Genomic DNA, 23703 nt, shown 5'->3' on the forward strand with positions numbered 1-23703 from the left:
TCAGATTTGAGCTTGATGTGTGTGAAATTCAACCAGAGCAAGTGTAGAATATTATATAACCCTAATGGAGATGTTAAGAAAATGACACCTGTGTTTTGGGAGGAAGAGTGGGAGAAGAATACAACTTTCAGTTTTAGGTTTTATGTGTGAGGACTTCAACCCTCCAGCGGTATGCTACCCAGATGATCCATGATGGGAATCTGCAGGTTGCAATTTGGTCTCCTATCATAATTCTCTGTCTTTGCATGTGGCATCATAGCAGAGATCTAGTCTGCTTCCTTTGACTCTGTCCTCTTAGATCTTCAAAATTCCTGGGTCACCTGCTCTTTGTCAGGGTGGATGTTGCAGGTATCCTGACTGACTTTTCATCTTCATCATCTATTAGAACGTAGTTGGATAGATGAAGAGGCTGATTAAAGAAAGTGAGTGTAGAATTGGAGACTCCTTCCATTCTACACTGTACCCTGTAACTACTGAATCCAGCTGTGGGGCTGAAACCTCTCACACCTCTCCTCCTAAAAAATATCTTATCTATTAATATATTGATACCTATATTAATTCTATTGTACCTCAAAATTTAAAACTATAAATAATATTCTCACGTTCCTGAGTAGAGAGTCTTCCTCTAGCTGAAATGATGGTTTCTGTCCAAAGCACTCTTAATGGCCAGAATGGATATCAAATGTTCATGGGCCAGGTGGGTGGGAAGTAGCTTAGCATCAGCTTCCCGTTTAAGCCCTATTGGTGATCATTAGAATTTTTTTCACATATAGACGACAGCTATATATGTCATCGTATGTTTCAATACTGTCATTGGAAACATAAGAGTTTCCTTGACTCTTGAATAAAGTAGAGATGTGGACTAGTTTCAGTATTTGATTCATGAACTTGGGCTTAAATGTGAGGTGGTTTGGGACTCCTCTTGGAAGAAACATTTATGTAAATAATCTCTAGTTTGTGTGTGGAAGGAGGTGTGTAGGAAGATATATTCCCTTAGAGGAAGTCAGTTTTAAGGGTTTTGTTGTTGTTGTTGTTGTTTTTGAGACAGAGTCCTGCTCTATCGCCCTGGATATAGTGCAGTGATGTCATCATAGCTCACTGCAACCTCCAACTCTTAGACTCAAGGGATCCTCTTGCCTCAACCTCCTGAGTGGTTGGGACTACAGGTGCACTACAGTAATGCCCGACACCTGGCTAATTTTTCTATTTTCAGTTGAAACGGGGTCTTGTTTTTGCTCAGGCTAGTCTCGAACTCCTGAGCTCAAGCAATCCTCCTGCTTCAGCCTCCCAAAGTGCTAGGATTACAGGCTTGAGCCACCGTGCCTGACCTTAAATTAATATCATTTGATTAGATTATTAGTCACTGTCCCTGGAGAAAATCAGATAGCACAGTCAATTGGGGGTTTCAGTAAAATTTAATGAAGAGATTATTTTAAAGGGTGTGGGCAGGGTTAAGTAAAGAACTGGAGAGGGCAAAGGATCCCACGACTAATGAAGGTAGAGAGCTGTTACCACTACTAGGCTGGAAGGGGTAGGGGGATGAGGAGAAGCAACCCAGGTAATACAGTAGTAACTGAATAGTGGGAGCAGGTGCTTTTTCTGTGGCCTTTGGTAAAGGGATGCTTCTGCAAGGAGTCATGAGGGTGAGTGGGTGTGATACATACCCTACCTTCTGACCCCTCTTCTTTGATTGGTTGATCCCAATGGGAAATGAGAGAGAGGGAGCCCTCTGATAAAAAGCATTCTGTTCAGCCTCCAGGGACATATAAGAGGGTATATAGGTGGAGTGTGGACCTGGAAGGGCAAAATGGTAGGGTCAAAAATAGTTCCAGAGCTGTGATTACGTAAGGTAGTAATGTTAGGCAAGGCTAGGTGAAGAGTATATAAGAACTCTACTGATTTTGCAACTCATCTGTAAATCCAAAATCATCTCAAATAAAAAGTGTGAGCACCCTTGAGAGGGGACACATTTATGCATTCTGTAATTAGATACTCATTCTTGGCTAGTAAGGGACATTTTCTAGCTATTTGGTTCTAAAATATCACCAAAATAGTATTTAGAAAAACTGGGTGAACAAATACAAAGAAATGTCAGTGGTTATTAAACCAGGAAACTGTCTACAGAGGCTGATTTAGAAAAGAAAAAATGAAAACTAAGTGATGTTCCTGCTCGCTTCTGCTCTGGCCACCCTGCTCTTCACTGTTTCCTTCCTTCCTTGATGATGCTGATAAAGGAGAAGAACGAGTGGTGGGGGGCTGAGGGGGAGGGTGTGAGGCCGTGTCTCAGTAGGAGAGAGGGACAGGACACTTGCATATAGCTGTACTTACATGTCTTTTTGAAACATTTTAAATCATAAGTGAATCACATTTGTTCATGGTCTTCATTTGCATGACATAGTGACACTCAAAATATTAACGCTTTGTACCATTGCTTAGCACATATTAAATGTTCAAAAAGTCTTTCTTTCTGAATAACATTATTATTAACATTGAATAAATATTTTTTGAGCCCATACTAAATGCTGGACTACAATGATACATACGACCAGTGTGATTCCTGACCTCAAGGAGATTAAGTACTGCTGAGAAAAGGCAGATAAAAAATTATGGACAAATGAATTAATTACAAATTGCGGTAAATGCTTTGAAGGACACAAAAAGTGCTGAGGTGGTAGAAAACATCAGGGAAACTTGGTATCTTTGAAAACTATTCCCTTCATTTGTAAATTGTTATTATATATACTAGTGTCAATTCAAATTAAATACAATTAGATACAATTGAGTTACCTTGTTTAATTTTCAAATCCATTAAGCTATTAATACAAGAAATGGAAAATAACAGAGTTGCTAAAGATTTTTTTCTGCACACTTAATCTGCAACTTTGTTTCAGTTAGTAAAAATAACCATTGGTAAATGATTTCTTTAAAGTTTCTTAACTTTGGTTATAATGCAACATTCCATTACTTGTAGCATCATGTTGCAAATTTAAGTGCTAGATCAAATACTAAGCTTGACCATTGTTCAGGGGGAAAAAAACGTACCATTTTGATAGAGTTCTTCATGGTCCCAGGCAACTAATCCCAGACTTGTGAATGTAATGGGACAGTGAAGAAAAAATTCAGAGTGGTTGGTGAGAGTATCCGCAAAGGGATCCCAGCTTAAAGAAAAAAAAAATTGGAAGAAGATAATCTCAGAACACAGAAGGGTCATATAAATTTAATAATTTAGTTTTATGACAACATATGATCTTTATTTTACTCATTTTGTCACAAACTGGCAAAAACTGTTAAAGACGTGTGTTTTTCCATCAGTGTTTATTCACACAATCAAAGACACACATGGGGCTTCTGGTTTGCATACCCAGAAACTGTAATATAGCTTTTTGCCCACAGATGATCAGACCAACTTCAGGGCTGGGTTCTCACTGAGCCAGCTCCCACACAGGCATTCACTTATCACTGGAGCATGTATATTTCCAGTGACTCAAGACTCACGTCCAGTCTGATTTCTAGGAATGATCCCAGACAGAGAATCAGAGTGAATAGAAGCCAAATGGGGTTGGATGGGCTTAAGGAAAATTTCATTCAGGCTACAAAAAAAGTCTGTTGAATTCTTCCTAGTCCCCAAAAGAACATATGCTTTGCATCTTGAATACTTATGCTCATCTGGTACTGTGTGTGGCTTTTTCTTGGTTTTTTGTTTTGTTTGTTTGTTTGTTTTTTGGAGACAGAGTTCTCCCTCTGTTGCCCAGGCTAGAATGCAGTGGGCTCATCATACATAGCTCACTGCAACCTCAAACTCCTGGGATGAAATAATCCTCCTGCCTCCACCGCCCAAGTAACTGGGACTAACGGCGTGTGCGCCACCACATCCGGCTTAATTGTGTTTTGATGGTGCTGGATTCATGTTTCTGAGGTCTACCTTCCTTACTGTATACCTCTTTATATACAGACTAGGATATATTCAAGAGTTAGATAAAAACAGCCAAATAATAACTGTAACAAAAAATTAATTTTTATTAAAATCTTGCCAGTACTGATCTTAATTCATTTCAAGTTATGATTATTTTAATAACGGAATGTCTTTCAGGATCCGAAACATGTCATTTATTTTTGTCTTTTCAAAGATTTGATGGTAAGAGGTACCCACCACAATGGCGTATGCAAGAGAATGTAGGTAACAATGTCCTTTTTTTAACCTGCTCTGATGCTTCATAGTTTTAAATAGTAATTCTTCTAGTCCTTATCTGCACATGTAAAGTTTTGGGGTTTTTTCTCCTCTATTATTCACATTATAGATGTAAAGTTTTTACATTTTACATTCTTATTTTATTTTATTTTTTTTGGAGACAGAGTCTCGCTCTGTTGCCTGGGCTAGAGTGCCGTGGCATCAGCCTAGCTCACAGCAACCTCAAACTCTTGGGCTTAAGCGATCCTACTGCCTCAGCCTCCCCAGTAGCTGGGACTAGGGGCATGCACCACCATGCCCAGCTAATTTATATATATATATATTTTTTTTTTTTTAGTTGTCCATATAATTTCTTTCTATTTTTAGTAGAGATGGTGTCTCGCTCTTGCTCAGGCTGGTCTCGAACTCCTGACTTCAAGCGATCCACCCACCTCAGCCTCCCAGAGTGCTAGGATTATAGGCGTGAGCCACCGCGCCCGGCCACATGTAAAGTTTTTAAAAGAAGAGATGCTACAACTTTTATCATCAATGTTTAAATTTTAGTAATAATGCAAGAATTTGATTAAAGCATAGGCTGTTTTTATAATTCTAGGAAACCAAGGCTGGGTGCGGTGGCTCACACCTGTAATCCTAGCACTCTGGGAGGCCAAGGCTCACACCTGTAATCCTAGCACTCTGGGAGGCGAAGGCTCACACCTGTAATCCTAGCACTCTGGGAGGCGAAGGCGGGAGGATCGTTTAAGGTCAGGAGTTCAGGACCAGCCTGACCGTGTCTCTACTAAAAATAGAAAAAATTAGACAGGCATGGTAGCATGCGCCTATAGTCCCAGCTACTCAGGAGGCTGAGGCAGGAGGATCCCTTGAGCGCAGGAGTTTGAGGTTGCTGTGAGCTAGGCTGATGCCACGGCACTCTAGCCCAGGTGACAGAGTGAGACTCTGTCTCCAAAAAAATAAAAATAATAAATAAATAAAAATATTAAGTGAACATTTCAAAAGATGTGTATTTAGCTAGGTGTGGTGGCACACTCCTGTAGTCCCAGCTACTTGGGAGGCTGAGGCAAGAGGATCATCTGAGTCCAGGAGTTCATGATTTTGCCTGTAAATAGCCACTGTAATGCAGCCTGGGCATTTAAGGTGTTCCTTAAAAAGAGAAAAATGGGCTGGGTCCAGTGGCTCATGCCTGTAATCCCAGCACCTTTGGAGGCCAAGGCAGATGACTGCTTAAGGCCAGGAGTTCAAGACTAGTCCTGAAAAAAATAGAAGACTGTCTCTACAGACAAAAAAAAAAAAAAACTTAGCCAGACATGGTGATGTGTGCCTGTAGTCCTAGCTACTCAGGAGGCTGAGGCAGGAGGATCGCTTGAGCTCAGGAGTTCTGGGTTGCAGTGAGCTAAGATTGTACCACTGCATAATCACTTAAATGCCTTGTTTGAGAAATATAAGAGCCTTTTCTTTCCTTTTAAAAACATCACTTTTGGCCAGGCGCGGTGGCTCACACCTGTAATCCTAGCACTCTGGGAGGCCGAGGCAGGTGGATTGTTTGAGCTCAGGAGTTTGAGACCAGCCTGAGCAAGAGCGAGATCCCATCTCTACTAAAAAAATGGAAAGAAATTATCTGGCCAACTAAAAATATAGATAGAAAAAATTAGCAGGGCATGATGGTGCCTGCCTGTAATCCCAGCTACTTGGGGGGCTGAGGCAGTAGGATCCCTTAAGGCCAGGAGTTTGAGGTTGCTGTGAGCTAGGCTGAAGCCATGGCACTCACTCTAGCCTGGGCAACAAAGCGAGACTCTGTCTCAAAAAAATAAATAAATAATAAATAAATAAATAAAAATAAAAACATCACTTCTGTTTTTATTAATTTATAATAAGGAAGGAATATCTTAAATAAGATTTCAAATCTTGAAAATACTAAATTTCTCTTTCCCCTTTTATTTATAAAGCATATTTTACTGAAATAAGGATTTCATCATAAAAACTAGAATATCATCAATATGAAAAATAATCTCACATTTGATCATTAGTTTGAATTATAGAACTCAGTTGCAAAGATAAAGTTAGACAGGGATGAACACATTTGAAACTGGATATGAGTAACAGTGATATTTGCAAGTTATATACTTTGATTTCTTTTTCCTTTCACATAAGGAAGTTTCCAGTAAACTACTAAAAAAAATATATATATATATTTTTTTTTGGAGACAGAGTCTCTTTTGCCCTGGCTAGAGTGCCATGGCTTCAGCCTACCTCACAGCAACCTCAAACTCCTGGCCTTAAGCAATCCTTTTTCCTCAGCCTCCCAAGTAGCTGGGACTACAGGCATGTGCCACCATGCTCAGCTAATTTTTTCTATATATTTTTAGTTGTCCAGATAATTTCTTTCTGTTTTTTTCAGTAGGGATGTGGTCTCGCTCTTGCTCAGGCTGATCTCGAACTCCTGACCTCGAGCATGCTCCTGCCTCTGCCTCACAGAGTGGTAGGATTACAGACATGAGCCACTGTATCTGGCCCCAAAAATGTATTTTAAATGTCTGAAGATTTTTGTTCTATTTTAGAAAGAGGAAACATTTTTACCTAGTATCTTTTGTGTTTAATTATTATTCACCTAATAAATATATATTCCAGTGCTTGAAATAGGTTTTAAAGTTATTTAGACATAATTTCCCTTAAAAATAGGAAAATACACCTGAAACTTACTGAGCATTTACATTTTGATAGGGCCATGTATTTAGTGCTTTTGATTACTTTTCTTTTTTTATTTTATTTTTTTACATTTACATATTAGCCTTTTTTGTGCAAGAAGCATTAAACTGTATCCATTTTTTTTTTTTTTTAACTATGCCTCTTTGTGGTTTCAGTAGCACCAAAGGAAGGAATATGACCTTCTTTTCTTTTCTTTTCTTTTTTTCTGGCCTAGGAATATGACCTTTAATGTCACTCAGCCCTAGGTTTAAGCCCTGCTTCTTCTATTTATTAACTGTGTGACCTAGGGAAATTTAATTGAATTCTCTGAGTCCTATTTTCATCATCTGTAAAATGGAAACAATAACTAATCTACAAGTTGTTTGGTAGATTATACAGTTTATAATTTGCTGAATTTATCCTGTGCATAGTGGATGTACAACAAATAGTATCTATCATCATCATTATTACTTTTATGATTATTAATGTAAAGTAAAAACCTTTATAGTAATATTAATGTGCTTAGATTTTGAGCTGCCTTTCTTCTTTTTTATACTAGGTTATGAGCCCTTTAAGGGTAGAGCAGTATTCACCTTTGCATTCTCCATAGTGTCTAACAGAATATCTTATGCCTGCAACTCAATAAATTTGTCAGTTTAATGAATCATTGAATTGATGCATATTATGTTCTAACTTTAGTCAGTTAGCTGTGAAGTATGAGGTTATTGTAATGACATCTGGATATATAGGAGAAACTACTTTCTCAAAAATTATTTTCATTTTTTTTTGTAGTTTTTGTTCTTGAGAAAGAGTCTCCCTCTGCTTCCCCAGCTAGAGTGCACTGGCATCATCACAGCTCGTTGCAACCTCAAACTCCTGGGCTCAAGTGGTCTAATTTTTTCTATTTTTAGTAGAGATTGGTTTCGCTCTTGCTCAGGCCGGTCTCAAACTCCTAACCTCAAGTGATCCTCCTACGTTGGCCTCCCAGAGTGCTAGAATTACAGGCAAGAGCCACCTTGCCAGGTCTTACTTTCTCAAAATTGGGCCAGCCTTGATAATATCTGTAATGAATTTCAATGGAAATTATGATACATATTTAATATACATTTATTTTAATGTGCTTAATTTTTTCTCTAACATTTAAGAAAAATCCCAAAGCTACAGAAAAGTTGAAAGAATAATACATAGAATATGTGAAATATTAGTATTCTTTTTATATACATTTTTCTCTTGAACTGTTTGATATTTTACCTGGAAATACTTAACCATGTCTCTCCTAAGAACAAAAATATTCTTTTTTTTTTTTTCTTTTCAGAGAGAGAGACTCACTGTGTCACACAGGCTGGAGTGCAGTGGTGCAGTCATAGCTCACTGCAGCCTTGAACACCTGGGCTCAAGCAATCCTCCCACCTCAGCCTCCAAGGAGCTGGGGCTATAGGCCAGTGTCACCATGCCGGGCTAATTTTTAAAAAGTTTTTTGTAGAAACAGAGCCTCCCTATGTTGCCCAGGCCGACCTCAAAGTCCCCACATCATCTTCCCAAAGTGCTAGGATTGCAGGCATGAGCCACCCGGCCTGGCGACAAGAATAATCTTCTACATAACCCCAATATAATTATTACACTGAAGAAGTTTAATATTGATTCAATTTGATATCATGTAATATCCTGTGCATTTTAAAATCTTTTCAATTTGTTCCCCCAGCAAATCTTTTTTACCCTTTTCCTCCTGGTCTAGCGTCTAATCCTAGATCAAGTCTTGCATTTGGCTGTCATTGTTTTCTTGGTCTTCTTTAATCTGGTTTTCCCTCCATTTTGTGTATGAGTGTATGTGTGTGTGTGTGTGTGTGTGTGTGTGTATGTCTTTCTTGACTAATGATTTTATAGACTAGTTATCTTTTGTTAACATTTTTACAAAGTCTTTTGATTTGAAGGTCAGATTATCTGGGTAACTGACAGTAAATTTCAGGTCTCATGTAGATTGTCCAATCTATGTTTAGCTGTTGGGGTTTTTGTTGGAAACTGTCCAACACTTCCAGGATTTTAAATTCCTAATTAGAAGAGATTAGCAGATTGGGAAAAAATAATGTAGTCAGGTAACCTTAGAGATTAAAGTGATCTGCTGCATCCATTCCAGGTGTATCAGGGAATGGAAGATAAAGGGGTGCCCTAATAATTGGCTCATTGAAGAAAAATGGAAAAAATGAAGTAGTGGTATTTATAGAACAATCGGGAAGCATACACAAAAACATTATTGCCTTGCAGTAAGGGCTTTGGTGGACCTTAGAAAAATCTGAAGATTTGAGAAATTTGAGAAATCTGAGAAATTTGCCGATTAAGATAACTAGAATCTACTTCAAAATGTTAATTTTGTCACTCCACCCGTGAAATCTAGTTTATGTCCTCACTTAATGGACAGTGTAAAATAGTTGCATTGCAGGTTATAACATTTTATCACAAATTTAATCCAGCTGTGCAAGGCTTATTTAAAGCCTCTGATATTTGATCACTTCACTAAACAAGTTAGGATGATCAGAATGCTCACTTAACTGGGCCATATTCCTAAGATACTATGCATTATGACAGATGATACCATTATAATATAAGGCTTAATAGGGTAATTTCTGCTCAGTGTAATTTCTAGGGGAAAATTCTGAAGTCAATTTATGTAGTGTTCATGGTCAGAAAGAAAAGACAATCTAAATAACATATTTTTGTATTTTGACTTTTCAGTTAGAAAACTCAGTAAAATATGTTGCCCAAGAAATGTAATTTGCTCAACTCTGAAATGAGAACACATACTGCCTTCCCACTTCTTTCTTGTGCATTTCAGGAAATTAAAAAAAAAATTGTTTACATAATTTTAAATACAAAGAAAGCTGTAATGATAGTATAAAGTACTCACATATATCTTCACTTGGTTTCCCAAATGTTAATATTTTATCTAGTTTGCTTTATCTTTTCCTCTCCCCTGCTCCACATATATAGATTTTTTTTCTTTGAGAGTAAATTTCAGAAATTATGTCCCTTTAACCCTAAATACTACAGTGAGTATGTCTCACAAATAAGAACATCTTACATAACTTAACAGTACAATGATCAAACTAAGGAGATTAACATTGATACAATGCTCTTATTATCTAATCTACCAATCAGAACCTGGTTCAGATTTCACCATTGTCCTAATGTCTTTTTTTTTTGAGAGAGTCTTGCTCTGTCCCCCTAACTAGAGTGCAGTGGGGCCTTTTAGCTCACTGCAGCCTCAACAAATTCCTGGGCTCAAGCTATCCTCCTACCTCAGCCTTCCAAGTAGCTGGGACTACAGGTGGGCACCACCACACCCAGCTTATTTTTCTATTGTTAGTAGTTCTGGGGTCTCACTCTTACTCAGGCTGGTCTCAAGCTCCTGACCTCAAGGGATCCTCCTGCCTTGACCTCCCAGAATGCTAAGATTACAGGCACTCGGCCTGTCCTCATGTCTTCTCCTTCAAAAGACAGTCTCCTCAGGCATTGCATTCAGTTGCTGTGTCTCTCTCTCTTTTGCCTTCTCAATCTGATGTGTTCAAAGAGTACAGGTCAGTTATTTTTGTAGAATGTACCTCAATTTGAGTTAATTTGACATTTGCTCGTGATTCAATTAAAGGTATATATTTTTCACAAGAATACTACTGAAGTGAGTTTATGATCTTTTCACTGCATCATATGTGGGGGCACATAATGTCAATTCATCCCATAATTATGACCTTAACATTGAATACTTAACTGCCAAATGGTTAAGGTGGTATCTGCCAGGTTTCTCTAGTACTGAATTACTCTTTTTCACTTTGTAATTAAGTCATCTTTTGAGAAGATACATTACCACTATGTAAGTATTCTGTTATTCTCACTGGTTGTCAGCATCCGTTAAGGATCCTTACTGGATGAACTAATATGATGGACTCTGTTGTAACCTAAACATTCTGTCTTGGACTGTGTTTCCTTTAAGGCATTTTGAATTTCTTTGGGGCACATCTTAATTTTTAAAGAGTAAATGAACAAAACCTTTAAGTAATAATGAAAAAATGCCTATGGCTATATTGTAGTCCTCCCATGAATTCTGGTTTATGCCCTCAGGTAAACTAGATTAATGTCATATTGCAAAGTGTAACCAAATGGTTAATTTTGGTTGAGAAAGTTGGACTCAGGTTACTGTATAGCAAAATGTGGGATAGCAACTGGGATGTTGAGAAAAGGTTGGTGTTAAAGGATGTGGCTAACTAGGCTTGGAATTCCTAGGGAATGTGAGATGGACTTTATTCTTTCTTTATCTTGCCCTTCCTGCTGTTATCTTCCACATGATCTTATCTTACCAGGAACTTAATACAAAAGAAAGAAGACAAACTCAAACTCAATGGAGATAAAGTAAAATAGAAGAGAACCAATTAATCAGTGACAACCTACTCTTCCAATCTAGGATCAAGTAGCTTTAACAAAAGAAAAAAAAATTATTTATGAACTAGATAGGAAACAAATAGCATAAAATGTCCTTTAGGCTCTATACAATAAACCCCACAAAAATTACCTCTGAGTGAAACTTATAGCTTATAATAATAGCAATTTTATTGCTATTGTAGGATCGTATCCTACAATCCTATATACAACTGATGATCCAAAGGTAAGGAGTCGGCCGGGCACGGTGGCTCACGCCTGTAATCCTGGCACTCTGGGAGGCCGAGGCGGGTGGATCGCTCGAGGTCAGGAGTTCGAGACCAGCCTCAGCAAGAGCGAGACCCCCGTCTCTACTAAAAATAGAAACAAATTATCTGGCCAACTAAAATATATATAGAAAAAATTAGCTGGGCATGGTGGCACATGCCTGTAGTCCCAGCTACTCGGGAGGCTGAGGCAGTAGGATTGTTTAAGCCCAGGAGTTTGAGATTGCCGTGAGCTAGGCTGACGCCATGGCACTCACTGTAGCCGGGGCAACAGAGCAAGATTCCGTCTCAAAAAACAAAAACAAAAACAAAAAAACACAAAGGTAACGAGTCAAAGATTAGTTAAGGAGGAAAATGCAAATTAATCAGTATGATTTAAAAGGAAATTCAATTAACTCATTTAAAAATAGTTTAAAGTTATAAAAAACACTCTTGAAAGAAATTAAAACAAAAATGTACAAACAAAAAGTAAAAGTTTTCCTATATACTCATTGATCCTCCCTTCTTTCAGTCTTAGCCTCATATCTCAGTACATACTCTTGATAGTTTTGTGAGTATTCTTCAAGATATGATCTATAGACATCTGGGTATATCTATAGTTACATATGTAGTATACGTATACATGTATCAACTCATTCTTTTTTAATGGTAGTATTATTTTTAAAATTTACTTTTACAAATAATAGTGGTATATGTTTATGGAGTACAATGTGACATTATGATTCTTTTTTTTTTTTTTTTTTGAGGCAGAGTCTCGCTCTGTTGCCTGGCTAGAGTGAGTGCTGTGGCGTCAGCCTAGCTCACAGCAACCTCAAACTCCTGGGCTTAAACGATCCTCCTGCCTCAGCCTCCCAAGTAGCTGGGACTACAGGCATGCGCCACCATACCCGGCTAATTTTTTTCTATATATATTTTTAGTTGGCCAGATAATTTCTTTCTATTTTTAGTAGAGACGGTGTCTCGCTCTTGCTGAGGCTGGTCTTGAACTCCTGACCTCGAGCGATCCACCCGCCTCGGACTCCCAGAGTGCTAGGATTACAGGCGTGAGCCACCACGCCTGATTCTTGATATAGAATTCTTGATATAGAATAATTAAATCTAGCTAATTAACAGTCATTGCCTCAAATACTTGTTTTTTGTGGTGAGAACATCTGAAATTTACTTTCAGTGATTTTGAAATATACAATATACTATTATTAGGTATATTTACCATGCTGTGCTGTATTTGAAGTATATTTTACATACTGTGAAATATTCAGCTCCTAAGTATATTATTCAACCAGTTTTAATGAATATATAGCAAGACTTCAACATTTCTTTGAAGGAAACTTCTTTGTGCCTATTCCTAGTCAGTCTACTCCTCTCAATCCAAGCAACTGCTGATCTGATTGCTATCACCATGGGTTACTTTTGTCTTTTGTATACTTTTTGCAATTATATAGAATATATATTTTTTATGTCTAGCTTCTTTCGCTCAGGACTAGATAAATATGCAGAAAGATAGATCAATTTGTATATCTTTGTTTTTTTTTTAAAACAGCATGGCTGGGGCGGTGGCTTACACCTGTAATTATAGCACGCTGGGAGGCTGAGTCAGCAGGATCGCTTGAGGCTAGGAATTCAAGACCAGCCTGAGCAAGAGCCAGAAAGTCTTTACAAAAAAATACAAAAATTAGCTGCACATGGTGGCACCGCACCTATAGTCCCAGCTACTAGGGAGGATGAGGCATGTTGCAGTGTCTTTAAAAAAAATGCCCCCAGAAAACACCCCAGCTTCAATCTCCACAGCTTGCAGTACTGTGAGAAATAAATGTTTATTTTAAAAGTCCAGCCTTATTGAGATATAATTTATGTACCATATAATTCATCCATTTAAAATGTACAATTCAATGGCTTTTAGTACATTCACAAATGTGCATCCATCACTACAATCAATTTTAGAATGTTTTCATTACCCCAAAAAATAACCGTATTCTCCTTAGCTGTCACTCCCCAATCTCTCCATCCACCCCAACCATTGGCAACCACTAGTCTACTTTCTGTCTGTATGGATTTGCCTGTTCCAGACATTTCATATAAGTGGAATCATATAATACATGATAATTTATGACTAGCTTTTTTTCATTTGGCATAACGTTTTCAAGGTTCAACCATGTTGTAGCATGTATCAGTACTTTATTTTTTTTCTGAATAATGTTCCACTGTCTGTATATAGCTCATTTTATTTCTCTTTTCACCAGTTGATGGCCACCTGTTTTGTTTTGTTTTTTTCCCACTTTTTGGCTACTAGGCGAAATGCTGTTATGGTCATTCATATACAAGTTTTTGTGTGGACATGTTTTCAGTTCTCTTGTGTATCTAACAAGGTGCGGAATTGCTGGGTCATATGTTAATTCTATGTTGAACTTTTGCAAAGCAGCTGCATCATTTTCCATTCCCACTTGCAATGTATGAGCAGTCTAATTTCTCTACATCCTGGCTGACACTTGTTAATATCCGTTGTAAAAATTTTAGCCTTCTTAGTGGGTGGGTAAAGTGGTATCTTGGATGGGTAATGATATTTATCATTTTTTCAGGTGCCCTTTGGCCCATTTGTATGTCTTCTTTGGAGAATTGTCTTCTTCTTTTTTTTTTTTTTGAGACCAGGTCTCTGTCACCTAGGCTGGAGTGCAGTGGCACAATCATAGCTGACTGCGGCCTTGAACTCCTAGCCTCATGCCATCCTCTTCCTTCAACCTCCCAAGCCAAGATCATTGGTTGAGCCATCACACTTATCTCTTCTATTCATTTTAAATTGAGCTAGTTTTGTGTCTTTATTATTGAATTATCATAGTACTTTGTGCATGTAAATCTCTTATCACATATCCGATTTACAAATATTTTCTCCCATTCTGTGGGTTATTGGTTCACTTTCTTGGTGATGTCTTTTGAAGTTTTTAATTTTGATTATGTCCAGTTTATCTTTTTGTCTGGTTGCTTGTGCTTTTGGTGTCATATTTTAAAAACTGGCCTAATCCAGAGTTACAAACATTTATATCTATATTTTTTCCTAGGAGGTTTATAGTTTATCTGCTATTTTAAGATCTTAGATCCATTCTAAGTTAATTTTTTATATGGTGTGACGTAGGGGTCCAACTTTCTTTTGCTTATGGATATTTAGTCATCCCAATATAATTTGTTGAAAAGACTATTCTTTCCCCATTGAATTGTCTTGGCGTTCAGCACAATATTTTTTACATTCATTAATGTTGCATGTATCAGTCATTTGATCCTTTTTATTACGGAGAAGTATTCCATTGTAAGAATATACCAGACTTTGTTTATTCATTCTCTTGTTGATGGACATTTGGATTGTTTCCAGTTTGGGGCTATTACAAATAAAGCCACTATGAACATTCTTATACATGGTTTTGTTTTGTTTTTTTCCTTTGATATACCATACGTTTTCATTTCTCTTGGATAAGTACCTGGAAGTGGAATTGCTGAGTCACAGAGTAGATGTTAAATTTTTTAAAGAATCTGCCAAACAATTTTCTAAAATTGATGTACCATTTTACATTGCCACCTGCAATTATGAGAGTGCAGTTGCTCCACATCTTCTCAAACATTTGGTTTTAGCAATTTTTTCATATAGTAATTCTAGTGATAGCAACTCTTTTTAATTGTTACATCATATGGCTCTATAATACTTGCTTATTTTTGAATAATATTCTAACCCCAAAATAGTAGCATGTATTAGACTACAATAACATTTATAGAAAACACTATTCTCTGGGAGAATGAATTGGCTTTTAGTTTTTCACCATTACAATCACTACTAAGGTGAGCAAACTTGAATGAACACAGATTTTTAGGATATAGTATATACTCTATGCAAATATTATACAATATTAAGCTTGTAATAACACCATGGGGAACAATAAGGTTTAAAAAGTGAGCCAAATGAGTTGGCTCATGCCTGGAATCCCAGCACTTTGGGAGACCGAGGTGGGAGGTGAAGTGAGTTGAAGACCAGCCTGGGCAAAATAGGGAGACCTCATCTCTATGAAAATAAAAAATATTAAAAAATTAGCCAGGCATGGTTGTTTGAGCCTACAGTCCTAGCTACTTGGGAGACTGAGGCAGGAGGAATTATCTGAGTCCAGGAGTCCAAGGCTGCAGTGAGCTATGATCATACCACTGCACTCTAGCCTGGGCAACAGAGGAAGATCCAGTCTCAACAAAAATAAGTAAATAAATAAATAAAAATAAAAGATGAAGTCAGGTCATCTTGTTTTGTTTTATTCTAAGAGCTGGGGGTGAATTTGGGTAGCGATAAAAAAAGGAACAGAACCTGTCTTGCAGTTTTGCCATTTGCCTTCAATGTTTGGATTAAAGAATAGATAGAAGGTAGAGAATAGAAATTAAAGTTCAAAATGTTTAATGATAGCATGCAAAAACTCATAGTTCTTCTTTAAAAAGTTCAAATTTCTAAGATGGATGATATCCCATAATGCTAACAGTCCTTAGAAATAAGAGCACTTTAGGATATTATTTGAAATTTATAAAACTATTGCAAAAATAGTACAAAAATGTCTCTTATACACTTTACTCAACATCCTCAAATGTTAACATCTTTCATAACCTTAGTACCATGATCAAAAACAGGATGTTAATATTAACACAATACTATTAACTATTTTAAAGACCTAATTCAAATTTGGCCAGTCCCTACTAATGTTCTTTTCGGGGTGCAGGATTCAATGTAGGATCTCTCATTGCATTTAGTTGTCATTACTCCTTAATCTCCAGTCTGTAACAGTTCCTCAGTGTTTCTTTTGTCTTTTTATGTTGGGGTCCTGACCCCGGGCCAAGGACCAGTGGCTTGCTAGGAACTGGGCCACACAGAAGGAGGTGAGGGGTGTGCGAGCGAGAGTGGGAACCCTAATGTAAACTGAACCCTAATGTAAACTGCACATGTGAGGGATCTAGGTTGCACGCTCCTTATGACAATCTAATGCCTGATGATCTGAGGTGGAGCTGAGGCTGATGAGCTGAGCCGTGGTGCTAGTGCTAGGGAGTGGTGGCAAATACAGATTATCATTAGCACAGAGGTTTAACTGCACAATAAATGTAATGAATGCACTTGAATTATCCCGAAACCACTCTCACCCCTCCCCGCCCCGACCAATCTGTGGAAAAATTGTCTTCCATGAAACTGGTTCCTGGTGCCAAAAAGGTTGGGGACTGCTGTTTTATGACATTGGTACTTTTGAGGAATCTTGGTCAATTATTATGTAAAATGTCCCTCAAATTAAGTTTGCTTGATACTTCCTTTTTTGTTTGTTTTTGTTTTGAGACAGTGTCTCACTCTGTCGCCCTGGGTAGAGTGCCCTGGCATCAGCCTAGTTCACAGCAACCTGAAACTCCTGGGCTCAAGCGATTCTCCTGCCTTAGCCTCCCAAGTAGCTGGGACTACAGGCATGTGCCACAATACCTGGTTAATTTTTCTATTTTTGGTAGAGAAGAGGCTATTTTTTAGTAGAGATGGGATCTCGCTCTTACTGAGGCTGGTCTTGAACTCCAGAGCTGAGGCAATCCTCCTGCCTCAGCCTTCCAGAGTGCTAGCATTACAGGCATGAGCCACCGCGCCCGGCCCCATTACTTCCTCATGATTAGATTTAGGATATGCATTGTTGGCAATAACTCATAGAAGTTATGTGCCCATCTCTGTGTATTGTATCAGAAGATCTCATATCTTGCTTAACTTTGATCTCTTGGCTTACCTGCCTGCTAAGTTTCTTCTTTGTAAAATTACTGTTTCCCTTTGTAATCAACAAATATCTTGTAGGGAGACACTGGGAAAATACGCAAATACTCCATTTTTCATATTTAGCATCCATATACAATTCTTGCCTCCAATAATTATTAATGTGGTGTTTTACCAAATGGTCATTTTCTATTTCTACCATTCCTTCTGCATTTATTAATGGAAACTGTACTGCAAGAAAGCACTGTCCCTTTTCTCTCATTTATTCATTCAATTATTTATTATATCAGTGTGAACTCATGACTATTTATTTTATTCTATGGACTGTAAATCATTACTGGTAGATATTTGAAGGATTAAGGAAGAGCGAATGTCTTTTACTTGCCATCTCAGGTTCTAAGAGATAAAAATAGGACTGATGGGTGGGTGGGTGGAGGAAACAGCACACTATACTGTTTGGGGGTAATTAGTTTCCTGTTACCTTGGGTACTTAGCAAAGGTTGAGGAATCATTTAGTAAAGGTAATGCAGTGAGAATCCACACCTGGCATCGGTAGGTGGACTCAGTGCCCTTTAAGATCTCTTCTAACTCTGAGATCCTCTGAGCAGCTTAAGCAGAAAACACAGATGGCCACTTCATAACTTACTTAACTACTAAGCTTGTGTAGGCAGAGTTTTGCATCGCAGCATGTTTAGCCTCTGGTGTGTCTGTCATGTAATTAGTAGAATCCAGCAGGACTCCCCAGCAAAACATAAAGTGGTAGAAGTTCAATGTAAATAATCTAAATATGCCATACGTGATGGATTCTACAACATCCATGTAGTTGGGGTCTCCCTTCTAACGCAAAACATAATGATGCATAAGTGTAGCTCAAGGTGACTTTTCTTGGAATGTGTAAAGGATTATTTCATTTTCTGGTGGTGTTTTCTGATACTAAGTACAGTGCTGTGTGATTTGTTGCCTGCTGCTGCCTCAAATCCTTTGTCAGCATTTCTTCCTCTGAATTTCAGCCTGGAATTATAAGCCCCAGACATTTTCATATTTTTCAGCTGAATTCTTTTCTTAAAAAAACTTTTTTTTAATTTCATTAAAAAAAAATTTTTTTTTGGTAGAAATTGGATCCTGCTATGTTGCTCAGGCTGGTCTCAAACTCCTGGCCTCAAATGATCCTCCTTCCTCGGCCCCCCAAAGTGCTAAGATCACAGGCCTGTGCCCACCTCACCAGGCCTTTCAGCTGAATTTTATACATGTTGCTCGTGCCCCCCATGTCTGAAATATTTTAATGAAACAATATGACAAACATATTTTATTTTCTCATTTTACATTCTTTTACAATGCCACTGAAATTTTCTTCCCTTTTAGTAGCTTGGAGTATTGGTCCCATTTGTTATTGGTCCAAGACTTGATTTTTGCTCCTTTTTAAATAATTAAGTTTAGAAGGTCTGAGATTTAATTTGAATCTCTGTTAGCCCAGTATGCTCACTGCTGGCAAGGGTCCTTTGTTGGCTGTATTTAATCCAGTTTTTAGTCCCTGTGATTGCCCTTTTCCAAGCTGATTTGTTTGAATCCATTTTGCAAGTAAAATACCAAGAGGCCTTGTAGGACTTGCTTCATTATTAATGTCCAAATGTATAACATCTGCTGAGGCTGCATCATGCAGGAGCCTTGTGTTCTCAAAAGTCCCATTAGTTCTACTGCTGTCATCTTATTTGTTAGCAGGCATCAAAATGGTTCAAAAACAGACCACAAAAGGCTACTTGGCAACATTCTGGAGTGGTACAGATTAGACGTATTTTGACTTCAGGTTGTGACTTTGTCATTCATAAAAGAGGTGAGAAAAATTCAGCAGTAACAGAAAACCTTCAGTGTTCCCAGACTAGGAAGCCACATCATTTTCTGGTGTTATTTTTATTTTCATTAAAAGCCTAATATTCAGTTGTGTTGGTCTTTACAATGTTCCTCAGTTGTATGATTTAAAAATTCAGTGTTCTTTTTTTTTATTGTGTAGCACCAATATTTTGAGAACTATGGAATTCAGAATATTGTTTATAACTGTCAAAGAAATATTTAAAAGGTGGGGAGGGAATGCAGTGTCTTCTGTGTGGCTGTGGGACTTATAATTGTAATATTTTTTGGAAATGCTTTCATTTTATATGTGGTGTTTATTTGCATTGTGAAATAGATATAAGAATTATTGCCACAAATGTTCTGGTGGAGTTTGTTTAGTGATTGATTGATTGATTGATTGATTGATTAGAGATGTCACCCAGGCTACAGTGCACTGGTACAATCATAGTTCACTGTAGTATTGAACTCCTGGGCTCAGTTGCCTTATTTGTTTTTGTTGAGACAGAGTCTCATTCTGTCACCCTGGGTAGAGTGCAGTGGCGTCATTGTAATTCACTGCAACCTCCAATCCTGGGCTCTAAGCGATCCTTCTGCCTCAGCCTCCTAGGTAGCTGGGACTACAGGCACCAGCTGCAAGGCCGGGCTGGGTTTTTTTTTGTTTTTTTTTTTCCCCACTTCTTTTTTTGTTCTTTTGGTAGAGATGGGGTCTCACTCTTGCTCAGGCTGGTCTCTTACTCCCGAGCTCAAGCGATCCGCCCGCCTCGGCCTCCCAGAGTGCTAGGATTACAGGTGTGAGCCACTGTGCTTACCCCAAACTGCTGGTCTCAAGTGATCCTTCACCTCAGCCTCTGGAGTATCTGGGACTATAGGCATGAGCCACCACACCCAGGAAATTTCTTTTTTCTTTTTCTTTCTTTTTTTTTTTGTGGAGACAGGGTCTTCATATGTTGCCTCAGCTGGTCTTGAACTGCCCTCAAGCGATTCTTCCGCCTCAGCCTCCCAAAGTACTAGGGTTATGGACATGAACCGCTGCATTCAGCCTTTTAAAATTCTTTTAGAGACAGAGTCTCATGTTGCGCAGACTGGTCTCAAGCTTTCCTCCCACCTCAGCCTCCTGAGTAAGGGGGATGACTGACGAGCATGTGCTGCCATGCCCAGCTTAGAATTTCATTATATAGATATGTCATACTGTACTTTATTCATCCAGTCTTGTATACATGCCTGTTATTATGCAGCTTAAATAAACCTTCAGTAAACATTCCTGTATACTTTTTTTTTTTTTTGGAGACAGCGTCTCACTCTGTTGCCCGGGTTAGAGTGCCGTGGCGTCAGCCTTGCTCACAGCAACCTCAAACTCCTGGGCTCAAGCAATCCAACTGCCTCAGCCTCCCGAGTAGCTGGGACTACAGGCATGTGCCACCATGCCCGGCTAATTTTTCTATATATATTTTTAGTTGTCCGTATAGTTTCTTTCTATTTTTAGTAGAGACAGAGTCTCGCTCTGGCTCAGGCTGGTCTCAAACTCATGAGCTAAGAGACACGGTAGCCTCTATCACATAGACTGGACTGTGGCCTGATCACAGCTCATTGTAACCCTGAATTCCTGGGCTCAAGTGATCCTCCCACCTCAGCCTCCTGAGTAGCTGGGACTACAGGTGCATGCCACCATGCCAGGCTGTTTTTTAAAAATTGCTTTTAGAGCTGGGGACTCCCTACATTGCCTAGGCTGGTATCTAACTCCTGGCCTCAAATGATCTTCCCACCTTGGCCTCCCAAACTGGTGGGATTACAGGCATAAGCCAACATGCCTGCCCACTTTGTATACATTTTTAATTCTTTTTCTTATTAATAAGATGTCTAAATATCTTAAATTATTACTTGTAATAAAAATAGAAAAATAAGGAAAAATTTCTCATCTTTGTATTTATTTGTAGAAATAAAAGAAGGGAAAAAACCAAGACGATAACTAAACCCAAGGTTTGAATGTACCAATTTGCCCACTGAAGTACAAAGACAATTTGTACTGGTGTGTAGCATCTCTTAGCTTTATACATCTACTTGTAAGTGCCTATTCTGTTTTTTCTTCCTGACTTGTCATGATTGAAACATGCACCAAAAGAAGGGATAGAACCTGATGTATACCCATTATCTCAATTCAACAATTATCTTTGTGTGTGTATGAACCATTCCAAGGTAGAAGTTATCATCCTTAAGGTTAAATCTCTTAACAGTAAGAGTGTTCTATGTCTTCATGTCAGTATTACAATTCCTTTCTATTATCTAATATCGAGTCCATACTTAGATTTCCCCAGTTGTTTTCCAAATGAAACAATTTTGAACCTAGGAGACAACCACCAAGATAAGTCCAGGATGCGGAGATAGCTTTGCAAACAAATAAGTAAGTATAATCAATCGATTTGATAAAGAGCTGTGCACAGATAGTAAAGCAAGGAATTGTTGGTTTATCTGGCTGAGGCTGGTTAAGAAATCATGGTTTTAGGCCAGGCACTGGTGGCTCACTCCTGGAATCCCAACGCTTTGGGAAGCCAAGACAGGATGATCTCTTGAGGCCAGGAGATGGAGACCAGCCTGGGTAACAGTGAGACCCCATCTCTATGAAAAATTTAAGAAAAAACTAGTCTGGTGTGGTGGCTCAAGCCTGTAGTTGCAGCTATTTTGGAGGCTGAGAAGGGAGGATCACTTTGAGCCCAGGAGTTGGAGGATGCAGTGAACTATGATGGCACCACTGTACTCCAGCCCAGGCAACAAAGTGAGACTCCATCTCAGGAGCAAAAAAAAATGCCTGTGAATGCCTGTTTCTACCTTCACCTTTGGTCCAGTTGTTGATAGATGAATAGGTGATTTGGGGGCTAAATTGGACAGGCTGGGGGAGGTGCTGAATGACAAAAGGGCATTCTAGGTTGAGGTTGCTGTGACATCAAGCAAGACTGCTTAAAATAGCATTTGGCAAACCTGGGGGTGGGGATAGAATGGTGGCAAGAGACATTGTGCAAAAATTGGCCACAGTCAGGGAACTAGAGGGCTTGCTTGCTAGACTGAAAAATGTGGATTTTGCTCTGGGATTAGTGGTTCCCAAATTCCTTTACCAAGGTTCTCATTGAACATTTATGGGATTTTTAGCTCCAGACCCATCTGAATCATGCAGGGGCTAATTTAGAATCTGCAGTGTTCTAAAATCCCCTTAGGTGATGTAGTTGTTCAGCCAGGTGCAGAATGCAGCCTGAAGGAATGAGATTTACATTTTAGAATGAACCCCTTACAATTGCATTGTCTAATACTTGAAATTTGGGCAGCACAAGTAAGAAACTGACTTTGAGATTTCATTTCAATTAATTTAATTTTAAAACTGAAGCAATATAAATTATTTTTCCATGGCATACAACTTCACTGTTTTGGTACCATACCACTTCATTTTACTTTAATCATTTAAAATTTAGCATCCAAATTGAGATGTGTTGTTGAGTGAAAATTATACTCTGAATTTCATAGACTTCATATTTTAAAAACATGATATCTGATTTTTACATATTGATTACATGTAGAAATAATATTTTTGATATATTGCCTTAAATAAAAACATATTGCCTTAAATAAAAACATATTATTAAGATAAATTTCACCTGTTTGTTTTTACGTTTTAAAAATAACTCCTAGCCGGGCGCGGTGGCTCACGCCTGTAATCCTAGCACTCTGGGAGGCCGAGGTGGGTGGATCGCTCGAGGTCAGGAGTTCGAGACCAGCCTGAGCAAGAGCGAGACCCTGTCTCTACTAAAAAATAGAAAGAAATTATCTGGCCAACTAAAAAAAATATATATATATATATATGTATATATATATATAAATTAGCCGGGCATGGTGGCGCATGCCTGGAGTCCCAGCTACTCGGGAGGCTGAGGCAGTAGGATTGCTTAAGCCCAGGAGTGTGAGGTTGCTGTGAGCTAGGCTGATGCCACGGCACTCACTCTAGCCAGGGCAACAAAGCGACATTCTGCCTCAAAAAAAAAAAAACTACTAAAAACTTTACAATTACGTCAGTGTCTCATATTATATTTCTGTTGCACGGGACTTCCTTAGAACAATATGATTAGAAGTATTACATACTAGAAGCCAGCCTCAGTTCTGAGGCTAATCTTACAAGAGTGTGAGATGACAGAAGATTAGGTTCTGAAAATGTTTGTCCTAAAAATCATTGAAATGTAATCTCCATAAATCTGGTATCATTTCTATCCTCTTAACCATGTCTAGAACATGTTCTAGGTACTCTATAACTACCTGTTGAATTAACACACTGAGACATGGGCCGGGCACGGTGGCTCACGCCTGTAATCCTAGCACTCTGGAAGGCCAAGGTGGGTAGATCGCTTGAGCTCAGGAGTTTGAGACCAGCCTGAGCAAGAGTGAGACCCCCGTCTCTACTAAAAAAATAGAAAGAAATTAGCTAGACAAATAAAAATATATAGAGAAAAAATTAGCTGGGCATGGTGGTGCCTACCTGTAGTCCCAGCTACTGGGGAGGCTGAGGC

The 23703-nt window shown here is 38.5% G+C and overlaps 1 protein-coding gene and 1 long non-coding RNA gene across 2 annotated transcripts in view; one reads left to right on the forward strand and one right to left on the reverse strand.

The window, feature by feature from the left end:
• TET1 (tet methylcytosine dioxygenase 1) overlaps nucleotides 1–23703 on the forward strand; it is a 110322-nt gene that overhangs the window by 35809 nt on the left and 50810 nt on the right. The gene's annotated exons all lie outside the window — the stretch shown is intronic.
• Nucleotides 1777–23703, reverse strand: part of LOC123650421 — a 39460-nt gene continuing 17533 nt past the window's right edge. The window contains exons 2-3 of the long non-coding RNA XR_006739340.1: nucleotides 3043–3158; nucleotides 1777–1794 (exon numbers count right to left, since the gene is read on the reverse strand). This is a non-coding gene — a long non-coding RNA (uncharacterized LOC123650421). The remainder of the gene's footprint in view (nucleotides 1795–3042; nucleotides 3159–23703) is intronic.

The sequence above is a fragment of the Lemur catta genome, chromosome 14, assembly GCF_020740605.2.
Source record: "Lemur catta isolate mLemCat1 chromosome 14, mLemCat1.pri, whole genome shotgun sequence".
NCBI lineage: Eukaryota > Metazoa > Chordata > Mammalia > Primates > Lemuridae > Lemur > Lemur catta.